The following is a 19,951-nucleotide window of genomic DNA, read 5'->3' as shown; positions in this document are numbered from 1 at the left end:
TCTTCTTCTAAAAGCAATGCTGAACATTTCTGTATTCAGTGACTACTTGTATGCACCATAACAGTTGAAGATGTGATGGGTTCTCTGGTTACGACCTGGTTTTCTATTTGTTTTGGAATGAAATGGATAAGGTTTTTTCTGACCATTTACATTGCTATCAGCAAGAAATCCATTCTTTTCATAACAATTTTTATCAGGGCCCTAGTAAAAAGATCAGTTACCCTATTGGGAGGCAGTATTAAGAGAAATATGCAGAAAACAATCAGAACAAAACTGATGTCCAAGAATTGTTCAGCATGTAAACAAAATAAATAAAATATTCTGCACACATTACATGAAAGAAGAAAAGACATGAATGGCCTGGTTTCAGTCCTAACATGTTCTGATTTGAGAGTGTGAGGAGAATTGCGAAATGAAAAATGCAAGAAAATGATTCAATGTGGCTACACACTTAAGAAAGTCTTTGAAGAAGGAATGGAGCAAATAACATTAGACAGGCTTTGCTGTGTTGAATCTTTAGTGAATCTTTTGTTTATGTCTTATGAGAAGTAACTTTGACAATAACAAGAGGTGAAAGTTTTGCTGTCTTGTTTTTTGTGGCTATATGCTTGCAGGACAGGTAAGCATGTCTAGACATTCTCCAGCATCATAATTAACCAATCATTTGATTTAGGGTAGATGCAGGACACTAACTCTTGAAACATGACTTTAGACACCATATGGTTCTAAATTGTGTGCCTAATGCTGTTTGTCTTGTTTGTTTCTATGTCACCCTGTAATGAACTGGAAACCTATCCAGGATTTAAATCAGAAGTATTCAGGAAACATGCAGGAAAAGAATATTACTTAGAATAGTATTAGAAGATGCCTATATCCAAATGTTTGAACTGAGTGAATCTCTGTCTGAAAAAAAAAATACACAGAAACTGACACCAAGTAATGAATGCATGTTGAGAGTTTTATCTCTGCCTGTTATACTTTGTTTGAAGTCTTGTTTTAACTTGCTTGGACAGAAATTAAGTCTCTGGACATTTAGATCGCACCATGCCAAATGATGCAGAAAATTAGTGTAAAACATTGATTGGTGGGGAATTGCTTTTTTACAGACAGAGTCCCATAGCTGCCTAAACTAGGTCACAGAAAGTAGGATAGTGGATGTTCTGTGTTACCGGTGGCATGCTTCCAAAATTTGCTCAAATAATTCTAATAATTCAACCCTGACATAAAACATGTCCTCGCCTTTTGCTTCAAGCTGCAAAATTGCAAAAGCTCAGCTGGTGTGACTTTAATTAAGTTTAAAATATTTGCTATCATTTAAGTTTCAAAGCAACTTTAGCTCAAAAATAGGAACAACATGGTATGTATTACCAGGCTTGAAATTATGAGTTGACCTAAGCTGTATATGTTTATAAATAACCTTTTGGTTAATGACAGATGTTCAAGAATGTGACCCGAATTATAATTTGGTCTTCACAAGTCATTTTGCTTCACTTGTTAAACCCTTGGAAACTGAAGGACGTTCAGGAAACCTTTGTTGAGTGAAACCAGTGATTAGTTTACAAAAACTATCATCAGGAAGATTAACATAAAACCTGCCTCAGTCCATCAGTAAAAATCTTGCAGTCTTATATTGTGGAAGAAGATTGATGGAACACTGTTTTGTAGATACAGTTGTGGTCAAAAGTTTACATACACTTGTAAAAAACATAATGTCATGGCTGTCTTGAGTTTCCAATAAGTTCTGCAACTCTTATTTTTCTGTGATAGAGTGATTGGAACACATACCTGTTTGTCACAAAAAACAGTCATAAAGTTTGGTTCTTTCATAAATTTATTATGGGTCTGCTGAAAATGTCACCAAATCTGCTGGGTCAAAAATATACATACAGCAACATTAGTATTTGGTTGCATGTCCCTTGGCCATTTTCACGGCAACTAGGCGCTTTTGGTAGCCTTCCACAAGCTCCTGGCAAGCTTCAGGTCGAATGTTTGACCACTCTTCTTGACAGAATTGGTGCAGTTCAGCTAAATGTGATGGTTTTCTTGCATGAACCTGTTTCTTTAGCACTGTCCACATGTTCTCAATGGGGTTTAAGTCAGGACTTTGGGAAGGTCATTCTAGAACCTTAATTCTAGCCCGGTTTAGCCATTCCTTTACCACTTTTGATGTGTGTTTTGGGTCATTGTCCTGTTGGAACACCCAACTGCGCCCAAGACCCAACCTTCTGGCTGATGGTTATAAGTTTTCCTGCAGAATTTGGAGGTAATCCTCCTTCTTCATTATCCCATTTACTTTCTGCAAAGAACCAGTTCCACTGGCAGCAAAACAGCCCCAGAGCATAATACTACCACCACCATGCTTGACAGTAGGCATGGTGTTCCTGGGATTAAAGGCCTCACCTTTTCTCCTCCAAACATATTGCTGGGTGTTGTGGCCAAACAGCTCAATTTTTGTTTTGTCTGACCACAGAACTTTCCTCCAGAAGGTTTTATCTTTGTCCATGTGATCAGCAGCAAACTTCAGCCGAGTCTTAAGGTGCCTTTTCTGTAGCAAGGGCTTCTTTCTTGCACGGCAGCCTCTCAGTCCATGGCGATGTAAAACACGCTTGACTGTGGAGACTGACACCAGTGTTCCATCAGCTTCCAAATCCTTGCAGACCTGCTTTTTGGTGATTCTTGGTTGACTCTTGACCATCCTGACCAATCTCCTCTCGGCAGCATGTGATAGCTTGCGTTTTCTTCCTGATCGTGGCAGTGACAAAACTGTTCCATGCACTTTATACTTGCGAATAATTGTCTGCACAGTTGCTCTTGGGACCTGTAGCTGCTTTGAAATGGCTCCAAGTGACTTCCCTGACTTGTTCAAGTCAATAATTCGCTTTTTCAGATCCACACTGAGTTCCTTTGACTTTCCAATTGTAGCTTTTGTGGCTGAGTCTAATCACTGGGTCAAATGAGCCCTATTTAAATGGGCTCATGAGAAGTCAACAGCTGTAGTCAATCAGAATCACTTAGAAGAAGTGAAGAGGCCATGACATGAAGCTAATTTGATTGACACAACTCTCTACATCACCAAAATTGACAATTTATGTTGCTGTATGTATATTTTTGACCCAGCAGATTTGGTGACATTTTCAGCAGACCCATAATAAATTTATGAAAGAACCAAACTTTATGACTGTTTTTTGTGACAAACAGGTATGTGTTCCAATCACTCTATCACAGAAAAATAAGAGTTGTAGAACTTATTGGAAACTCAAGACAGCCATGACATTATGTTTTGTACAAGTGTATGTAAACTTTTGACCACAACTGTATTGTAATATGGATGCGAGACAAGTACTTTCCACCATTGTACAGTTTTCAATGCAGAGAGTGCATCCTCATATGCAGCCTGGAAGATGAGAAAAAATGTTAACCTTCTGTCTAAACTGTGAAATGTAATAATTGCAGTAAGAGAAAAAAAATAACTGAGTTACACTGCACTTAAAAAAACATAGAACTACCTATATTATTAAGCAAGGCTGAATATTTTCTGTTTTAGGTCAGTTAGTAATTACCACAATTATTTCGAAACACTGTTAGAAATGGTGGCTAATATCAGAGCATTTTCTTGCATTTTGTGTTTTCAAACAGTGTAGAAACAAGTTCACTCTGCTATGGCATTAACGTTACAAATTAACTTAAATAACACTAGAGGGCAGTAAAAGCAAACTAAACGTGCAGTATGCTTTTTTGTATTATACTAATTATGCATCTTAAGGACAATATGACTTGTTATTTTTTTCTGTTTAACATTTCTCAAGTTGCAGCATGCTCTTATAACTGGAGCTGCCATTTTCAATGTAGCACTTGTGTTTACATTCTAGTAGTTTTGTAGAGTTGGGCTCTTCATTAGAGAAATGTGCAAAGTCAGGATCAAAGAGCATGGACAAAAAGATAAACAGATAATGCTGCATTGTTGTTTAGAAAGCGAGCCTCCTCTTAATTCATGGAATAATTTTGGAGTCCAGTTTTTTATAGGTGAATACAGAATTAATCTATGACACTGTCTCCATCCCAGTGCATTATTTCTTTACTGCTACTCTCGCCTGTGAATTTGATCCTCTACCTTGGGCTGCAATTGGTCAAGACCCAGACAGACTCATATCCTTGGTTGGCAAGATATGGCAAATAATCTTAAGCTTCTCACCCCCTCTGAGGATTACCTTTGCTGTCCAGTCATCTTTAAGAAATGCATCACCTCTGGTTAGCCTTGGATTATAGAAAAAAAAAGTTAAGCAGGCAATCTCTCATCACAGGAGCATACAGCACTGAACTCAAGTGGTGAGCATGTGCTTGCCATAAAGTAGATTTAGGCCATATATTAAATCGGAGTAGTAATTGTCAGGAAACCTATATCTGAGCTCATTGCCCAACATGCCTGGTTTCACTGTCTTAGTGCCCTGCTCTACCACCTTCCTCACTACTCAACTTCAGTTTTATTTCCACATTTTCCTTTTTCTTTTTAAATTACACATTCCTCTATCTACCAGTTTGTCTTCCTCACTGAGGAAACATGAAACAAACTAACTTCTGCACTGTTTTCTCTTTGTTTCCAGCCTGGTTTCTTTGATAAAACGTCTCTGACATTTAAGTATATTTTTAATGTTAATGCGATGTGCAAGGAAAATGTTGGTGCTTGTAAGTACAGTCTGTTGTCAGATAAACTATTAGTCACATGTTTAAAAAATATGGCATTTATAGAAGACTGGCAGAAAAGACAAAACATTTGCCACAAGATTATAGGAGAGACATCAGATGAATTAAATTTGGTTAGCTGACACTAAAACAAAAGTGTTTGGCCTACATGCAAAATATTGTGCCTATTGTGCCTAAAGCTTGTGTGGTGGTCAAAAATACAATGAAACATGGAGGTGGCAGCGTCATGCAGTGGGATACTTGCTTTTGCAGGGAGGAGGAAGCTGGAAGCTAAATACAGATCAAAATACTTTGCTTTTCTTCAACAGGGAAAGGGTAGCAAAGTTGATGTAGATATTACATGTCTGTTAACATCTATTCATTAATTGTAATTGTAAATCACAGTTGTAAATGCAATTAAATGTGTTTTTAAAATCGATGAGTGAAGGGAGCTGAGTTGTAAAATCCACATATCATTTCCTTTCCACTAAACCTAAGCATTTAGTGTATTGTCTACCACATAAAATCATATTAAAACACAATGGGTTTTGTGGTTTTAATGGGATAAAATATGAAAAAGCTAAATAAGTATGGACTTCAAAGTATTGTATAACACACAGCAAATATTCCCCACTGAGATCTAAATGGAATAATGCATCATAAGTTTCTTGATAAATGTTAAATAAAAAAAGTAACATTTCAAACAACCTTGGGATATTCCTTTAGAAGATTGTGCTTTCCCATAATTCATTTGTCCCTGCAGTCAATTTTTGAAGTGCTGCTACTTTGATTCAAATGTTTGATCTCCCCTGTATGTTTCTGCTGATTATTTGAGGTTCAGATGGGTTTTTTGCTCACCAGGCGGTGTCCTTTCGACAGCAGCATGTACAGTACATTTGACTTCCAACTCTCCTTCTTTGAAGGGAAGATTTGTTATGCTTCTGGATTTAGTGCTGCAGTTTTCATAACGGTAACTCACGATGCTTACACTTGAAAAGAGTCTGTTAGCCTTGATAACATTTCTGGTTTAAATTCAGGTGAGACATATTTTTTTTAAAGAAACATGTGGGAAGAAAGGCTTATGCTGATTATTCTCTGGGCTCAGCTTCAATTTTAATGGGATCCCTTTTAAATCAAACAGAATGTAACTCCAATTCTGGAAGATTGGAGTTACATCAACTTCTGATGATCCTCACCAGCAGACGTTAAGCAATTAAAAGCATATCTGATATTTTATGTCATGCCAAAATGATTAACCCACAGTTAGGTATCCTGACATATTTGTACAGTCATCACAGATCATAGGAAGATACAGGAAAGGAAAAATTTATAATCCATAAGTAGTCAAAAATGATGAACATCAGGACCTACAATACAAGTTTTTATTCTTTGATAGATTCAAAATGTGTCTAGGTTCATGCAGGTCCACATTGCAGACCAATGTAATTTATTTCAAACTGGATATTACTAAGTGAGAGAAAAAAAATATGGACAGCTTTAAGAAACGGATGCCTGGCTTGAATGTTCAAATTTATTTTCTATCTGAAAACCTTAGGAAGCTTAAAAATAAAGTTTTAGTGGCTTAAGACAATAAAATTCTTAACAATAAAATATTTAAAGTAGAACAAACTGACAGTTTCTCAGAAGTCATAAGAATAGGTCTGCACCAATTAAAAGCTACAATTACAGTAAAATCATCCAGGTTATTGGACAGAGTTATTTCAACAGATAAAAGTCCAACTAAAATGAATTACTGCAAATCTTATTTATTGTTTTGCAAGACAGATCAACAGCAGTTCAATGACGTTTTTCCTTTTCTCATCAGAAGCAATACATTTCTTTTCTCTGATATCAAATGCAAATAACAGCTGTGTCTGTGGATAAGACTAAAACAATCTGTTTTGCTGCTATTTGTTATGTTAAATCATTCATTAATTACACTATGCAGTAGTGTTTAGCATATTTTTGCTATTTTGATTATTCATATTAGGGACTGCATGTGAGTTAGACAGAGACAGAGACACCTGTCAGTGTTTCGCAGCTCTGCTGTTAAACAGGATTTTACTATCACTTCAATAAAAGGCAACATTGCAACTGTTTTAGCTACTTGTATTAGAGGTCAGCACAGTCAGTACAGTTAGGTTTAGTATCTTTAAATATCAGCGTTCATTTGTATTAAAATAGCAAACCCTTCCTGAAAGCATATATTTTTTAAAAGATTGCCTACAGTCCCTAATCTAGAATGTCCCTAGAAAGAAAGACAGAAATAGACCTCAAAAATATTATTGTTATTATCATAAAAATCTTGCCTCATACAGGAATCTGAAGTGGGTGGTGAGTTGAAGTGAGGGTGGATGTGTTGCTTGGTTTTATTACATTTATGTAATCCTGAGGCTGATGGTGGCACCCAGCGTTTGTCTGGTCTGTCCTGGAGCTTACATGTGTCAACAGTCAGACTGAGAACATCCACTAGTGTCCTCAGCAAAGTCACAGCAAACTCTTATGTATGAAAAACCATAAAGTGTCCTTGGCTAAGCCTCCACAGTGGAAACATTAGTGCAGTGTTTTCAAATGTTTTCAACAAAACTTCAATTTAACGCTTGCCAGGGGACTAACTCAGATCAAACAAAGCAACAACTGCAAGAACATCTCCCCTGGGGTTTCCATGTTGAATCTCTGGTGACAGTATTTCTAAAAGAAAAAAAAATGCTCCAGGAAAAAAAAACATTACAGCTACAGGGGCCTCTTCGCTCACTGTTAATTAAATCCAATCAGTCATTCCAGGGGCCACTGGAATCCTGGACAGACTCTGTTACAAAGAAACTGGTAACAACAAATGGCAAAAGGTCTGTTTGCTTTGACAACATTTTCAAGAGGACAACGCAGATCTCTAGTTTGTTGCAGCTAATAAATTGTGAGTTCACCAGAGGAGAAACAATATGATCCCAGTGGTTCCAAAAGCTATTTGATCTTTATTTGAACAACATTAAGAATGTCGTCTTTTTGTTTTCTTTGTTTTTGTGTATGGACTTTTTCATGCCTGAATTAAACTAAGCTGCAATCAGGCAATTCATCTGGGGAGACGTATCTTTCAAAATCTCCAACAGAGTGTAAGACAGACCTGTTCCTTAGCTAATTAGCATTAAATCAAAGGTCAGAAATTTAGTTTTACTCATTCTTGGGCAATACAGAAGAAGAGAGAAGTGTTTTCCTAAGTATGTTTCCCATATTCTGACAATTATTTGCACTTCTATTTGTTTACTACTGAATGACAGTGAATACTACGTATTAACCAGCAGGCAATGTGTTTACAGAAGAAGGTAAAGATAAATCAGAGGAAAACTGAGTCATTCAACATTTTAGTCTGCCAGTTTTCATGTACTTCTAATGGTCATTCATTAGTTTTATGAATCCCCATTGTATGCTTTAGTGTGATATCTTTGTAATAGGAAGCCTGTATGGGGCAGTCAATTAAGACTAAAGCAATTAATTTCAATTTGCACTGACAGGAAGCAGTATTGTTTTGTAAATACTGACAGATTTCAGTTGGTTATCTGGGCTCTCTGTACCAACTTCTCTTCTTTGTGTTCATTATACTTAATATCCTGAGTCACTCCACTACACAATGCATTATTTATTCTAGGAAAAGTTTTATTTTGAATAATTTTATGTGTGGGTAACTTTACTTGTCACCAATATTGTGTATGAGTTTCAAGTCAGGGTCCCCAGAAACATATTTAAAGAGGAAAGTGTCAATGTTTTTTGTTACTTTCTCTGCTTCATCTGGCATAGTTTTAATGTAAATAAATAAATGTGTCATGCAGTAAGTTGATTTCTCTCTGCTTCCAGCTTTCACATAAGGATGTCTGATATTTTTAAAAATACACTTCTAATGGGGTGTTTTCAACCTAAAAAGCTTTCTGCTTTTTCACTCGTCTCAAAACAGACAAAAACCTTTTCTACTGACAGTCTACACACATTTCTCCAGAGCATAGAAAGAAAATCTACTTTTTAAAGCATGTCTGTCTGAGCTGTATGAACAAAAATCCCTCTGAAAGACAGCATGAAATCCAGAGACTTTAAATGTGCAACATACTTCTTATTTCTTCTTCTATGGTTTAGCTTCTTACTTATACAAACCTAGTTTTAGTTCTAAACGCCATAGAGATCATTTCCACATATATCTGTGATAATGGGAGAGGAGTGGGACGCATCATGGGGTTGCCAGTGTTGGTACTACTGGGAAGCCATATTTCAAAGCCTTTCTAGATTAAACATCATGACAACTGTGACAAACTCCAGTCTGCTAATGCAAAATGGTATCTGGGTGACGAGTTACAGTAAATGAATCCGAGTCTAAGTTAAATGTCACAGTGTACAGTTTTCACAGTGCATCAAAAGAAATCCGAGTGTGTTTGAGTGTGAGTGGGACTTATAGATATCGAGCTGTATGTACATATGGAGGAAGTGAAGTGCTGCTGGGTCACTCAGTGTGACAGAGAAACTATCTGAGGCCTCTGACTTTGATGTCTGTCCAACAGCCCAGCAGGATGTTCTTCTGTGACCTGCTGGTGCTGTTGGATTGGTCGCAAACAACATTTCTGTGCCGGACGGACACTGCCATTTTATCTCTCTTCATGCTGTAATTGACAGTCACAATCAAATTCATCTTTGGCTGTTGTCTGTTTTGTATCACAGTGCCACTTCAAACAAAAGCTCTTTTCAGTTTTACTTCTGGCTGATCCTTGAAGCTCGTGATCTAATGCTTTTTCACACATATAAAAAGAACAACACAAAAAGTGTGCTTCTACAAAACACTAACAAAAATATCCTCTGAGCTATTTATTTGCCTCCTGCTGTTCTGTCATTTGCTCACATTTTTGTAACTTTTTCTGCTAATCTGTTTTTTTTCTAAATGATACTCAGGGGTCTAAGCATCATCATTATATATATATATATATATATATATATATATATATATATATATATATATATATATATTTCTGTTTTTTTCCCCCCATCTCTGCTTCACATCTTTCTCTGAAGCATGTCTTCCAGTCACGCCTGAGGCCAGAGGATTCTGAGGACAAATAAAAGTCAGTCAATGTGTCCCAGAGGACCTTCAGATTATAGGAGTCTTAGGGATCCATGCACTGGCTGTCACGACTCTCCGGGCTTGGCCCAGGAGAAATTATCTCAAGAGAGAATGAGCCAAACATCCTACTGCAAGAGGTCGATTCAGTCATTCCTACTGTGGCTACAAAGCAGTGTTACGTACTATGATTGATTTTAAACAGAAAAGCATCACATTTGAATTTAGTTTTCCATATTCTATTCACTTTCATCATTACCCAAGGGGCCTTCACATGCAAAGGTAACACTAAGTTTTCTTTCCACTTATCATTCCCAGAATGTTTGAAAAAATCTAAGTCAAGAAGTTTCCTTCTGTAGGATGAAGACATTTTAAATAGTGCACTGTTTTTGTTGTAAGTAGAAGAGCAGACATCAAAGTGGACAATTAAAACAGCAGAACTTTAGAAGAAAGTCTTTTTTTTCTTCTAAACTAGAGGAGAGAGTACTATTTGAAATACAAATTGCAGTTTGCACAATTAGGTCACGCAGAACAGAAAAAGTCTGAAGTTAGAGCTTAAAAAATGTTCATTTCTGTGATGGCTCTCAATGTCGGGTAAAAAGCATTCGAGCACCTTCAGCTTTTTCCCACTTTGTTGTATTACAGCCACAAACTTTGTTGTATGTTATTCACAGTGATGTTAGTAATGCGTTATAGAGTAATATTTTTAATGAACATCGTCCTCTTGAAGAAGCTTACAAGTGGACCACTTAATTAGAAGTCATTTATTCCTCTAAATTTCTTTAAAGCACAAATAGGATCACCATGTTGGATTGTAGCAGTAATTATTTCTCCAGCTACATGAATAATCTCGGTTTGATTGTTAAATTTGATTGTGTTTTTGGCTTTACTAATGCTTTTGATAGAATAATATTTAAAAATCAAGTAAAAAAACGTCTCATATACAACATCCCATTTGCTTTGTAAATACTTTTTTGTTGCCTCATTTGCGTTCATCTTTCTTTCTTCCTTTTTTGTTCCTGTGTCTCCACCTGCCATCTACATTCAAACCGTCTGTCGGTTTCATTTTCACATTTTCCTCAGTTATCTAACTCTGTCACACTGACAGCAAAAGCCTTAAACCCCATTAAACCCTCCCAATTCAATTTCAGGACTGCTGCTCTGTTTTCCAGGCTGCTGTCAAGCTGGACTCTAGACAGGGCCGCAGGATAATCGGAGTCCCCTCCGGCTCATCTCATCTAGCATCGCCTCCTGGCTGGCAGGAACAGATGCCTGGTTATTCGTTTGAGGATTGTGTGACACAAGACCACTTCTCAAGCTTCTACAGATAATCATCCTAACTATGCAGGACAGCGGATAGGCGTCTTAACTTCTGTTTACTCTGTTTAAAAATAAGATGGAAAAATAAAAAACCTGAGTGCCTTAAATTGGTTTAAAACAGATTTCTTTTCAGAAGAGTCAGATAAGTGTTCTCTATTCTTGCAAAACTGAATGTCTGACTAATAAAACTGGACTTAGTTAAAAAATTTGTGGCAAGATATATTCTTTCTAAAATTTAATGAACAGAAAACTGGAAATTAATGCTAAAGAATCTGTCAATATATTTTCTATATTACAAATAATAATTCAAAAGTGATCAGTATGAACAAATAGTATTTTATTTCACAATGGGCTACTTTTTCATGCATATCTCTGCTTGTTATACTATATGTGCTTATAGAGTTCACCGTTTTGGGGCTTTTTTATCCATAAAAACATATTCTTCACTCTCACTCTTCCTCCTTTTAAGTATTTATGCATCTGTACGGCTTTACCCACATTTGGCTCACAGTCTGGACAGCGAGCTGTAAGAAAGCAGCTGGCAGCCTCTTTATATCAGCGCTGATCCTCAGACGCAACAGACAGCCAGACACATAGCAGCCAAATCCTCAGAGCAGCTCAACAAAAGGAATGTGTTTAAAAACTTGCTGAAATGCTCATATACAGTTGGAGAGCAGCGATTAGTCACAGACAGTTACATAATCTGTGAAGGGCTGCATGAATGGATTCTCTGAACCTATTGTTCAGCAAAAAACAAACAAAAAAATCATGTAGGGTAATCTGTAAAGATGTATAAGTATTGCCGTTTACTTTTAAATATCTTAAAAGTGAAAGTCTAAATAAATAAATGGTACTTCTTCTGAGAGATTAGACTGAACTGAGTTTGGATCTTGTTTAAGTGAAACATTCTGGAGCCTTAAAACTTGAGTTTTCCCTGTGCAACTTCAGAAATGGGTCATTTGCCTGCGCCAAAATTTAATTAAGTATCCCACACTGTCCCATCTGCACCCAGCTTCATCAATTATTACTTCCCCTCGAACCTCAAGTTACACGTCGTCCATTAAACATTCATAAGCCCCGTAATGGTTAACAATATGTTTGGGATAATCTCTATGCAAATTAAGGATGCTTGGTAGGAGATAATGCATTTTGAAACTTATCTCCACACTACGCTAAATGCTTTTCTTTTTTTCATTAATCTCCAAGGTTTCAGAATAAGTTAGGGCTGATATTTCCTTTAAAAAGAAAATATCTCATTTACTTTTCATTAGTAGGTGGAAAACAGAAGGTCAGTCCTATTGGAGAAATATGTTTATGTATATGCTAGCATTGCTAGCATTTTATGACTAGTTTACAAATTTGCAGTTGGAAAATTGTAAAATTCTCTACATTTCTGGAGCCTTTACAGATCTGTGCTCTTGGAGTCAGAACTGGCTTGAAACACAGGAAAACATTAAATGCTTTCATGTTATTACTCCACTTTCATGGATACAATCTCTTAATACTTTAAGCGCCCATATCTGGAGTGCAGATAACTGCATAGTCTCAATCTGGGTGCAAAAGGTTAAAATTGATGAAAGGTTTTACGGAGCAACTTAAGACTGAACATACAAAGGTAGAAAGGCAGAAGGCTTCTCTAAATGTGTGTCAGTATTTAAACAAGAAGCAGCTCTGGTTCATTCCATCCAGCACTTGATCAGTTGCTAGAAAATATATGCTGGTCACATTTAAACACTTAGCACTCGAACCCATGACAGCCGCATCGAGGCCTTTGTACATGGGTCGTATTCTCCACTCACAGCGCCACCGGCTACTTTTAAAATATTTTTTGGTTGCAGTTTTTGTAGAATGAGAGAAAAATGGAAGAAATTTTTGTTTTTTGTTCAGGAACAAAACTCGGCAACAATCAAACCAAACATCTTGATGTACATCATAAATGGAAGATAAACAGATCTAATTTGTGGAGACATAAACAGCATAAACTGGCTGTCAGTTAACTATTTTTGGGTTTGTTCATATTTGTAGTCATTGTAAATGTCAGGCTAAATCCCAAATAGCTCTTACTACTTTAAAAGTCTACCTCTATAGTTTATGTGTTGATACAGAAGAGATTTAAATTTTTTTGCTCCAACTTTGTGAAATGTTAATGCTGTCTTTGCAAAAGGATAATTTACTGAGTATTTACTGTAGAGGCACCAACAACCAGCTCATGCTACCAAATTAACTTATTTTAGGGCTTTTTTCACATCTTTACCAGAGGTGAAAATGTGTAAGCCTTTTGTGACCTTGAAGCAACTGATGTTTAAAATCAGGGGTGACAGAAATTAAATGCAGCATAAGGCTCATAAGAGGACTCCAGACAAACTGTGACAATGTGAGATAGCAAAACAACATGTCTGTAACATGTATGGCAACTCCAGTCTTCTGTGCATCTGTCAATGTGTATTGATAAGGCAAATGCCATGATGTGAAATCTGCAAAGCTAGCAGTGGCATGTCCCCAAAGGAGCAGGCTGTTTAGCAGTCCTTCCACGCCAGAACAAAGTTCCACCATCCACTTTTGGTATTCAGTCCTGAGGACACGCTGAGCCCTGGAGTTCTACTTTAACACCTGCATACAGAGGAAGGTGAGAAGGAATCACAGCACACCTCCTGCCCTCACCACCTGCTCCACCGCTTCATTCTTCACAAACAAATATTGAAAAAGCAAACTGGGAGGATGATTGTTGAGCTTTTCTAAGTACCGTCTGCCTCCGCTCCACTGAGGATCCTCTGTCTGATTACAGGACGACCATCAACGGTCCAAACGGACATTGATCCATGAGAAGGTTGGCCTGAATGTTCACATCGGGTAAAAGCACAACAAACATGGCACATCTCTCAAAATCCAATCAATAATTATCTGTGGTGGGGTGAAATAATGAAGGTCACATTGTGTTGTAGGGGGGCTGGACAAATCTGAGCGAGAGACACAAAGAACACCTATCAGCTCTCCCCTCAGCATTAAGCTGTCCTTCTCATCTTAACCGAGCAGGCAACTTGTCACAGAGGAACTAATTAAGTTGGCAACAATCAGTGCGGCTCTGCCACAATTAGACATCGACCACATTAGCATTTAAAAGCTGCTTGAAAGCAGCAATTCAGCAGATAAATCTTTGTTCCTTATGCAGCTGAAACACACCAACATTCTCTCACCTGCAGGCAAAGAACAATCTTCTCTCATCCTGATCTTCAAAAGTATTGGATTATCTTTATTTAAAGAAGTTAAGTAGCTACATTTATCTTGACTGCATTTCTTAGTAATACTGATATTTCCCACCAGCTAACTACAGGGCATTCTTAGAGAACATTTTAAAGACAAGAGACAAGAGGGCAATAGGTATGGCTGCTCTGACTTCAGGACAGGGGAAATGTTGATTAGAATCAGCCAGACACTGGGATGTTTTTGTTTTGCTTCAGTTTTATAGCTCAGATACGGTCTGTGGCCCACTGACTTGCTCTGTGCACCTATTTTCTATAAATTTTCAGGAGGCATGTAAATTTATTTGTTGAAGTTTTATATTTTCTCTCCTTCTACAAGATTACATGCATAAGTATCTAATATATTGGGACAGATCAAAAACATGCATATAAGCGTGATTTTGAGTATTGAGTATCCAGCAATTTTTATGAATTGTATTGATTTTTTTGGCTCACTTAATTTTTTTTTTTAATTTAATATATATAGCTCTGTTTATTGATTAAGGTTGCCAACTGATGACTCATCAATCAATCAAAGGAAATAAAATCTTATGTTGGCTGTCTAGCCAGCAGTTTAAACAAAGAAAATAGCTCAACATCTATTAGAGAATGTAGTTTGTATTTAATTTCATTAAAATAGCCATGAGCTTGGGGGTATGCTAAACTGCAAAGTCAGATTACAGGAAAGTACTACAGAATATTTGAGGAACAAGTTATGCATTTTGAAAAACTACAGGAAATTGTTGAAATAAGAATGTTGGCACATTCTTCACTTATATGATGTTGAAAATATGCTCTGTAGTATTATTCCAAGATTTTGGTGCTTAGTTATATAAACTAAAGTAATTTTAGATGCTTTAATTTTCAATCTTTAGCTTTTAGTCTCCTCTAATTTTGCATTTATTATGCTCTCCTCTGACTGTAAAAGTCATGCCAACATTTAATAAAATATTATTGATCTACTTTTCATAACAAATGTCATATTTAGTTTTGCAGAGCCTCCACGGATTCTATCAGATTAAAGCTGGACCCATGTTAATGTTGCTTCCAATCAGAGAACGTTGATAAAATCAAAAGATTAAGTTAAAACTAAATCTCCAATGGGCAGATGGGGCAAACATTTTGCAGTTCCAAAAAAGACCCAAAATAAGATTAAAAAATTTTGAATCCCAATGGCCAAAGATTAAGCATCAGCTGAATTAGAACATGTAGCCTTGAGTAAGTAACCTGAACTAAAATAAATGAACAGTATAGCATAAAAATAACTCAAATGATTTTCTGTAAGCGTATCTAGCATCAAGCAAACACTTACTATTCCCAGGCTACTTTAAGAATGACTTAAAATTATTTTCAGTTTCATTATTTGAAACTGCTGGTTTTCAAATAATGCCACTTTTTCAAATTATGCTTATTAGACTGCCAGTCACCTGACTAATTTTAGCAGCATCCTTTCTTGTAGAGAACGGAAAAAACTGTATTTTTGAAGTGGAAATAAATACCAATGACAGCGACACCGTGAGGCCACAGGGGGTGAGAGGGCGGATGGAGAAGGAGGAGTATGGGTGCGCACAGCGCGAGTTTGGTGCGCGGGCATGGAGCAGCGGTGAAACCGATCCCAGCTGCTGCCTTGTAGGGGAATGAGAGCTATTCCTGTCCCCCTGTGGGCTGGTCACGTGTCCTCCAGGGAGCGTTTGGCTTGGGGACCACGTCGGGAGAGAGTGTAAGCGCACCGTTGCGCACAGCTGAGTTGGAGAGTAACGACATCCTCGAGAAGCGTTGACGGTCTGACGCGGAGGAACCACGACCAGTTTTGTTTTGGGGCGTAGTCATAATAATAATAATAATACTCCACGGGTTCTACTCACCCACTGCTACTATGTGGGTGATCCCTAAGTCATTGCTTCGTTAAAACTTCTCAGTGTAAGAAACTGTGATCTCCACGGCGAGCTTCTTCTCCTTCTTCCTCCTCTTCAAGTCGACATCCAGAGCTGTCACGGCAAGCGGAGGTAGGATGCGCTTCTTTCCTCTGCTTTATTGTGATGGGATGCACATAAGGACACAAACAGGCTAAATAACCAATTTTGTTTGTGCGGTGCAAACGCTGCCAGTGGGAAGCTTTTGATGCTGCATGAAACAACAAAACAGTGAGTACTGGAGAAGAGATGAACTCTTGCATAAGCTCAGTATACTGTAATGTCTATTGGGAACACAGTAGTTCTTTTTCCAAATGTTTCCAAAGAAACTGACTAAATTATAATTAGTCTTTCCAAAAATATTTAACTGGTCTTGAATTCATCATTATTGCTTAGCAGTAGGGATGAGCTGGTATGAGAGTCTCACAAAATAAGCTTGAGTAAAAATACCTTATTATGGTACTTGCACAGATGTTAATTTGGCAGTCCTCCTTTAGTATTCACACAATGAATGAAAATATTTCAGACTGTGGAATCTGCCTTGAATGCAAGAGGAAGGTATAGAAGCCATCTTTCAGCCTGCTGACTGACAGTGCACAGCACCAGGTTGGGAGGAGGCAGAGCTGCTCACCCTACCCTTCAGATAGGTTGAGAAAACACTGGTTGCTCTAACACTTTGTATTTCATATCAATAAAAGGACCAACCTCTATAATGTTATGACAGAAGCGTTAGTATAACTCGATGTTATAGTTTGTGTAACTTTTCCCCTTAATAAATGGAATCATTAAATTCAATTTAGTAATATTTGTGGAAATTAGGTTGACTTGTAGCGTTTAGTTGTGACAAAAAGTTAAGAGAAGAAATTGTTGGGGAGGCAAAAACATTTTCTGGTTCTGACACCTGTAAATGAAATGTACCAATACATTTTTGAATAAATATATATAAAAATGTAAAAACAGCACATTGTTCATAAATATCAGTGGAAACAAGAAAGTGATCCTTTTATTGTTAAAGTTATGAATTATAACTCTTAGTGGTATTTACACTATAACTTTAAACAAAAATGTAAAATGTTGGAGTTTCATTAAGTTCCATGCCATGACCTCACATTGTTTTTAGTCAACTGGGGTTACTTCCGAACAGCAGAATCTTTATTTTATGAATACAAGGGCAAAGTGTAATAGCATTTTTTTTTCAGCCAGCTGCCAGTTTGTGTGCAGCAACAGGTGGGAAGAGGCAGAGCTGCACTGCCCTGTTCTTTAAACAGAAACCTGTGGTGACTTAAAGTCTATCCATGACACGTCTAAAAAAAAAAAAAACACTGATGGTATTGGTATTATGGAAGATTTCAGAAATGTTTTCACTTAATGTTTAAAATCTAGGTACATCTTGATCTAGATATCCAGATCTACTCCTAAGAAAGTCACCTTAGCTGAATCCCGTCCCACCCACTGCGTCAGTCAGAAAATGATATTTTGTTAGACAAAATAGATAGAAACAAGTTCAAAATGGATTCTGCACATATATTATGCACATATTTTTCTCTGACTTATGCAGAAAAAACATAAGTCAGAGAAGAGTAGTCATTATAGTAATTATGCAAAGTAAGATGAATATGACAGGGTGACCTTTAGGGATATTTCATCAGTTTGGCTCTAGTATTTGGTATGTTGTTGAGGGCATGCTGCTGGTGACACTAGAAACCAGAAAAAGGTTTGCTGTCAGAAATGCATAGTGTAAAATGTCAACTCCCCATCCATTATGCATTAGACCTGAACAAAACAAGTATGAGGAATGATGGCAGGAAGTGTTGCTTTTCTGTGTTTTAAAATTAGAGAACAAATAATTGGTTAGTGTAAGCTCATCCTGTAAAACACAGTCAAACAGATCTGCGTCCCAATCCAGAATATGATGTTTTGTCTCTTTCACGCTGATCAGTAGTGGGATATAAAACCACATTTAATGAACTGTTGTTTCACCATCTTATAATAAAGATGAATGAGCCCACTCTCTATGTCTTCCTTGTTACTGCCTGATCAAAGTAGTTAATGAGACAGGTCTCAGTGCATGGGGCCTGACACTCTCTGAGACGAGGCTGCTAGTTGGGTGAATACAGCTGGCACGCTCATTCATCAAACATCCACAGGGTGCTGCCTGCTTTTTCATTCTATCCAGGCTTTTCTTATTTCTCTCTCATGCTCCCCAGTTGCAGCCTCAGATGATGATAATTAAGACATTATAAAGATGACAGAAGCTGTGCCTTTTCTGCTGGAAGGACAGGATAGCTGTGTCTACGTGCTGGGATGATTATAGTTGTGGCAGAGAGTTGGACGGAGGATTGAAAATTGTTGTTGCAGCTGCAAAGACTTCCAAGAATAGTTAAGTAGTGTACCTGTTTGGCTTCGTAAACATTGTCCACCACACTCCCTGGAAAAGATGTGTAGAAAGCATTAAAGGAAATGCACCATTTATTGCATTAATATATTGTCACACAGAAAAAGTATTACATTAATAAATTATCTGGCTTTATTCATCAAGTTTGAGCTCACAAGAGAAGGAATTTGGCTTTGGTTCCATTTTGTTCTCAGTTGAAGTATTTTAAATATGAGAATTTGAGAAGGGAATTAAAAAAAATGTTGGTTCTTTTTTCTTTAAATATGTACATATATACTACGATGGACTGGCAACCTGTCCAGGGTCTCTCGCCCCCGCCTCTTGCCCGAAATGTCTCTCTGGAGGTAGGCACCAGCACCCCTCACGACCCTACTAGGGACAAATTATTTCCATGTTGAGAAATTATTTTCCATATATCTAGTAGAAGTGGGAATCTTTTACTAGCTCACAGTTTGATAATCAGCGTTTTGGGGCCACGATTTAAGTCAAAATCGAATTTTTGATTCAAAAAGATAATTCATAATGATTTCTGCTTCAATTTATAGGTGTGCAAAGGATCTTTATGATCTACTATTGTCTGCCTTGCAGGGCAGAATGACAAATGGAGACATTAAAGTATCTTTTTCACATTTATTAGGTTTTAAACATTAATCCATTCTTAGATGGATTTACTCCCTCCCTGCGTTCTCCATTTTACTTTAACAAAACAGTCTCCTTTGTGTACAACAGGGGAGATTTCTATCCAGAAGTTTTTGGCCATTTCACAGTGTAGTTTAGTGAAGAGTTACACAAGTGTGCATGATTATGTACCGCATCAGATAAATGCTTCTTAAAAGTAACCATGCCTCCTGCGGCATAGTGGAGGTAGCAAAAGTTGAAGCAAAAGATCAACATTGCTTTCCAAGCGCTTTTCTGCATAAAACATGGCCAAAAACGTCTGACCAATCACACATCACACCACACAGAGCTCTGCACAGGAGGCTCCGCTTTACTTTGGATCAGCTGTAGTTTGGCTCTGCACATTTGCAGCATTCCCTAAGCGCACAGTCTTCACTTTGCAAACCACGGTGAAACTCATGAAGCTCGGTCTTCTCAGGCATTTTGTAAAAACCAAAATGAGTCCAAATGTTTACCACAGTGGTGATTGAATCTCTCTCTCTCTTTCATTTTTGTAGTTTGTTTTTGTGCTTTCCATGCATGCGTATATTCCAGTACTTGCTGTGAAATGACATCAGGATGTCCCATATAGTTACAAAATTGAGTATTTTATGTTGATTCTGTAAATAACAATCATGATTCTAATGTGAATAAT

General features: G+C 37.3%; 1 protein-coding gene across 1 annotated transcript in view; it reads left to right on the top strand.

Annotated features, from left to right (window-relative positions):
- The first annotated feature begins 15,894 nt into the window (after nucleotides 1-15,894).
- The window catches only part of mid2 (midline 2), a 150,884-nt gene continuing 146,827 nt past the window's right edge, over nucleotides 15,895-19,951 (top strand). The window contains exon 1 of the mRNA XM_023328674.1: nucleotides 15,895-16,337. The gene's annotated coding sequence lies outside the window, so the exon portion shown is untranslated. The remainder of the gene's footprint in view (nucleotides 16,338-19,951) is intronic.

This window comes from Xiphophorus maculatus, chromosome 23 (assembly GCF_002775205.1).
Source record: "Xiphophorus maculatus strain JP 163 A chromosome 23, X_maculatus-5.0-male, whole genome shotgun sequence".
Classification (NCBI taxonomy): Eukaryota; Metazoa; Chordata; class Actinopteri; order Cyprinodontiformes; family Poeciliidae; genus Xiphophorus; species Xiphophorus maculatus.
The sequence above is the reverse complement of the archived record's forward strand: the minus strand, read 5'-3'. Positions and strand labels throughout refer to the sequence as shown.